Source organism: Schistocerca americana, chromosome 1, assembly GCF_021461395.2.
Source record: "Schistocerca americana isolate TAMUIC-IGC-003095 chromosome 1, iqSchAmer2.1, whole genome shotgun sequence".
NCBI classification, from domain to species: Eukaryota; Metazoa; Arthropoda; class Insecta; order Orthoptera; family Acrididae; genus Schistocerca; species Schistocerca americana.
In genome coordinates, this window is record NC_060119.1 from 155842996 (window position 1) to 155849432 (window position 6437).

Sequence of the window (6437 nt, forward strand, 5' to 3'; positions counted from 1 at the left end):
TTCTCATTTACGAGGAAGTCATGAAAGGGAAGCAGTATTTCAAAGGGCGGCGAGGTAGGTTCGCAGTCTATCCCCGATGTTATTCGATTCCTACATGGAGCAAGCAGTAAAGCAAACCAAGAAGATATTTGTGGGCAATGCTCAAGTTCGTTGTATTCGTCCGTGAGACACAGAGCACCGCAGACAAAGAAGACCAGGTTGACGTCATGTTCTTTCACTTCCGGAAGGCCTTCCGTAGAGTTCCACACTGTCGTTTCGTGGGCAAAATATGAGCCTACCAAACATCGGATTAGATCTGTAAAGGACTCAGGATTTTCTAAGAAACACCAAGTGTGTAACACAGGATCATTACTGTTCAAATATTCAAATGTGTGTGAAACCTTATGGGACTTAACAAATTATATGTTTATTAATTGAAACAAAACAAAAATTAATGCTAAGGTCATCACTCCCTAAGCTTACACACTACTTAACCTAAATTATCCTAAGGACGAACACACACACCCTTGCCCGAGGGAGGACTCGAACCTCCGCCGGGACCAGACGCACAATCCGAGACTGCAGCGCCGCAGACCGTTCGGCTAATCCCGCGTGGCAGGATCATTACTGTTAACACTACAAATAATTAGTGTGGTGTACAACGACGGACACTGTAAGAAGAGTTTGCAAACGATGTTGTTGTGTATAGCCAGGTTTCAGAACGAAAAGACTGTCGTGAATTGCGGAATTGCCTTCAGAGAATCTATGAATGGTGCAGGTAATGACAGTTGACCCTTAATATCAATAAATGCATCAAAGCGCACATTAATACATAGTTGATAAGAGGTTTCACTGTTAGATCGCAGTATTGGTGAAAACACAAAGGAAGCAGTGAGTACCGAAGACACCTAGGAGTCCCCGTCGACGGCGACCCAAAGTGGAATGACCACGTTAGACAAACAGTGGGAAAAGTAGGTGACAGGCCAAGATTTTTCAGGTAAAGCTTAGGGAAAGGTAATTCTTACAAGAAAAATTTTTCCTGCCAAACAGTGGTACGACCAGTTCTTGAGCATTCTTCGTAAGTCTGCGCTCACAACGTACGATTAACAGAAGACACAGAGACGATCCAACGAAGAGCGGAAGTTTATTTGGTGAAATGAATACACTTTGTCTAAATGAGGAGTTACCACGTAATATTACACCATAGGATATCAGTAAACGGAAACATGTAGAATACGGCAACTTCTAACTAATTAGAGGAATTAGAGTTTTACCACGAAACAAACAAAACTTATCCGAATCTGCGAAAAAAATTAATGTCTGGGTCAACATTTGTAAAACTCTAATACCTCTCTCTCAAGTCCCACTCAATGGGGAGAGAGGGAGAGCTTTAGTTTTAGCGATTCAAAATTTACGAAGTAAATAAGTATTTTTTTTTATTCGCATCCATTTTCCAAGCAAAAATGAGAACATGGATTTTCTTGAATTACAGCGCCAACTACCAAGAATCAAAACAAATGTTTAAGACAAAATGTACGCAGTTTTTTGTGTGGAATCTAATTCTGCAATAAAAAGTGGTGGTTCACATTTGAAATTTTAAGGTTGCCTCCCGCCCCACCCCTAGGGGCTGGGTTGGCGGGCTAATTTCAGCACCAGCAGATGTCCCCCTCGAAAACAATCAACTTTGGATCCTACACATTTTTTCGTGTGAAGCTTATTTTTCGAGTTATTCTGGTTTACCAACTTAAAATTTACACCTTGTACATACTTTTTTCGTGTATGCAGAGGTACTTTGTAAACTCACTCAGAAGGCATCAAAAGGTACTGTAATTCCCCATCTGCCGAAACATCCAAGCGTAATGATTAATTTGGTCAGAGATTTATCCTTGGGGCCTTTTTATGATAACGTAACAATGTATGATTTACTGATTTTTCTTGAAAGATGGATAGCATACATATTTGTAAGAAAGTAAAAAGAACTTGTTGAGGTTTCTCCATGAATAATGCAAGGCGAATTTTAATATTTCAAGTGTTAAAATAGGTTTGTGCTAGCGATGTAAAGTTTTGCTAATACAGTTACTTTATTGTTTTTCTATCTGTCAACATTCGTCCCTTTATTTCAAGTTTGACATACATAATTTTGCTTTCCAGAGTTCCTCAGTAACAGAACTTTAATTGACAATGATCATTGCAGTAATTAAAATTTACTGGCACAAATTTTTGTGAGCGTTTCTGTGGTTTAAAGGACGCATTGCATATTCTCATTTTTTAACTGACTCACCAGCAGCAGCTGTAGTAGTTTGGAGATAGAAGCTGCACAGCATTTGTTTGGAGATAGCTGCCGCACAGAATTTATTCACTGCGCAAACACTTAGGCCATTTATAATTTACGTGTGTACAATTGACGCTTAGCACTGACATACTTTTCAGACAGCGCGTTCTTGTTAATTATTTATATTCCATATTTTTCTCGCAGTCAGGTTGCTTGTATTATTGCCAACAGGACAAATTTCTTAAATTTAGCAGAACAGACTGTACTCTCGCCACGAGCGTTATAGAACACAGTTTAATGTTGGATTTCTGATTAACTTCTGCATATTTGATCACTTTTCAAGAATTACGAGATTACTTACGAACTTAAATACGAGCTTAGCTGTTTCTCTAATCACGAGTTTAGCTTCACATTACTACACGGGCAAAATACCAGTAAACGTAACTGTACATTACCACACAACAGAAAGTAATCACACACTTTCAGTATGACTACGGATGACCACTGAGCGTAAGGAAACGCCTGTGTTCTCGTTTGCGACCACACTCTGGAGCTGGAATCGGCATCGCATTCAATACAGCTGGGTCCTGCTCCCCTATCTGCGAAGGATAACGAGTGAAAACATGCATCTTTTGCTTGTGGACGACTTGATTAACACTGTTTTACTTATATTTGTAACTGTTCAAATCATATAAACATGGCTCAAATTGAAACATAGGACCGAAGAACCCTTCACAAGGGGCCGCTGCTTCCATTAGAGAGAATGTACGTCGCTTCACACGTAGTGAGGGTGTATTTCCCATATCGCTGCTAACGGAAGGATACGAAGCCAAATCTAACAGCAGTGGTGTAATGAACAGTAGTTGATCCTGTTGCGGCAGCTCCAGTGAGAGTTCCGTCAGGCATGCCGGAATTGCTGCAGTTCTGTAAATGAATTTGTGTGCTCTGTAGCATGTCATGCAGGTTATACCAGGACGGAAAAACTACGTGTCTGTAGATAAGATTACCGGCTCATTGTCTCCTACCGAAGGCTGTTTGCTGGGATCAAATGACACTCAACGTGATATATGTCACGTCAGGAAGTGTTGGCCTTTCATCGTATGTTTTGTCCGTAAGTTCACCTTCGGCTTCATTGTTTTTTAGGCAGACATCCTATCTGTTCATCTATCACAGGCAAAAAAAAATTGCAGGGCATCTCTATATGCAACGACATCACGTGTAGAGTGCAAGCAGTTCTGACAGCCTGAGTCGCACTGGTATTTGTCAACCTGTAAGTAACAGCGGTGTCTACGGGGGCGCACCTTCAAATAAAATGAGGAAATCTACGAAATCTTTGTTTGAAGGCGCCAGTAATTAACATATAATTCACATGTCATTCATGGTCTGTCGTAAAGAATATTCAGCGGTACACATGAAAGAAAATAGTACACGCTACAGCGAAATAGTCATTAAGTATTTAGAGGACGTTACTCGTTACACCTTTACTTGTTTCATGTGAAGAAAACCAAGAACAGAACACCTATATGTCGATAAAACCGTATAAATCAACAGAAAACTTAAAATTACTGTTCGATTAGGAACTTATCACGTTATTATAATTCTAATAGAAGACATCAATATGAAAAAAAAAGTTCGTTAAAGGAACTGGCATTAAAATCCTCAGTAAAAGACACACTTGAAAAATTTTGCAGTTGCGAAGAGATCATGAGTTGTCTTTCACAATATACAGTCATGGGTGTCAGACATCAATATGTGAACGATTTTTTACTGCACGCACGATCAGCAACAGGAACTCGTCTTGCTGCTGTAAAATGAAATATCTCTCAATAGAAATAAATTAGCCAAGGACACTGGCTCGTTGTCAGGGAAGAAAAACTGTGTTCGGATCCATGCTACAGAACAATAACTCTAGTAATAACTATCTTAAATGCTGTATTTGCAGTGTTATAAAATGACAGAGAAAATTACGACAGTACACCTATAAAACATACAGATGTTTGAGATTGAGTTTTGAGTACTGTATACGAACCAGGTAGACTGCCTCAGGGAATTATAGTAACGGCCACGCAAATTACTGAAAATTTTATATTTCATCCCCACCTCACATAGGTAGTCGACTTGTTATGAAATCATAAGTAATTAATCATAATTAATCGTATTTGATTAAGAGCATGCGCTGACTAGTTTACTGACTCACGTTCGGAACGATAAACGTCTGCGATTAAGCTTTGGCATGGACGTAGCTGGTCGTCGGTAGGTTTCCGGAAGTACACGGCCGCGGATGTCTACTCAAAGCCACACAGTTGGTGCAAATAATCACAACAGTGGCACGCAGTTGACAACATGTTCTCGAAATTTTGAAAGGAAGTGTCAGAGCGATGAGCAATATCATTCTTATAGCGTCTACTGGTAAAGATTACCAACAAACTTATGAGAAATCACAAAGCTCTTCTTCGAATCTTCTCTGTTTCCTATGTAGATCCGATTTGGTAAGGGCCCCAGAGCGAGGAACAACTCTGAGGCATGCGTAAGACCTACAGATAGCTCCCAGTATCATACCCTTTCATTTTTTCTCGTTATTAATTTGTATGAATGTTTTCTTTTCCTCATTAGTAATACGAATTTTGTACATTGAAGCAGAACACGGTAAAGATAGGCTTTTAAAATTATCTTTCTAAAAGAAGAGCAATTTCCGGAGAATATTCAATTTTTTTATAACAAATTTTGTTTCAATCCCGCTTCAGTGCACTTATGTTTATGATCTTACATAGAAAGGACGTGTAATTTTTACTCGTGCGTCGACAATGTCTATAGTAAATGCCATGCTTGTATAAAAATGCAAGAAAATATATATATTAAAAATCATAATAAATGCAAGAACATTTTTATTTATTTCGCCAAAATATTCCAAGATTCGTTAATAAGCATCACTTTTCCTTGCGATCATAAGAAGAGGCAGTAATTTCTTGCATTCTGCAAGACATTTTAAAATATATATGCGGTAATCATCAAGATTTGACTGCAAAGATTGGACTGCATGATCTGCAACCACAGAAAATTAGAGGTAATTTAATGATATCAGTGCAGCCTAAAGTGACTTCTGTTAAATATATGAGTGTCATAATCGAACAACTGACTTTCTCTTAAGCACAAAGTCCACTGCAAAATCAGACATTCCAAAAATCTCCATGAACAGAGTAAGAAAATTTGTCCTATATACATTATTCATTTTTGTGACTTCGGTATTTGTACATTGCATTGTATTTTTGTTACGCTACGAGGAAGACTGTTCAAGACACCAATTTAGTTTCAACAAGAATCCATGTGTTAGCTGTTGGGCTTCCTCCCAGCACGGTTGTTCCAATACCGACCAACAGACTAACGTAACTGGTGACCGATGTTCCTGGACAATGCCACAGCTAAATATGAACAGACTTCTTCTAGCAAATATTAAATGAACATACGCAAAAAATTTTGTCGTTATTGTGTAAAAGAAAAAATAATTTTGGTCTGTTTTGTTATTGCGTGGATGTGAGTGCAACAAAATCCATAGTATATGAAAACGAGGAGCATGATACAAAGAACAAGGAGCAGACAATTAAGAACACCTATTTATTCATCAACAGGAGACGTAGGTGAGCTGCTTGACTACGCAGAGAAGGTAGGATATTTGCGCAATAGCTTACATGATTACCCCTAGCGCCTCACTTGTTGTAGATAACTTCCTTTCCTTTTTCTCACCGTTTCCTTATCAGAAAATTTTTAATCGACAGGACTCAAAAGTTATAGCAGACTTCGACTCTGAGTATAATGTAAATTATTACGAAAATTCCAATCATTTGTGTTGTTATACTTTCCGACAAATTGACAGGAGTTCATCGAAACACAATTCCACGGGAAATTATCGGTTTCAAATGCAAGATTTATTTACATTAAATTTTTTCTACAGATTTTTATAGTTTTTTGGTAATTGATAACACGATAAAATGGCTGATCAGAAGTTACTCACTGTTGATCGTAATACAGACGGTGCAACAGGCCAGGATGTCGGTTAATTGCACGAACAGATAAATGAAAACGAAGCGCCAAACGCACAGCTAGCAGAAAGCTGACACAAACCAGAGATGAGTATCACAGATGTAACAAATGACAGCTCATACACACAGGCAAACTATGACGATTCCAT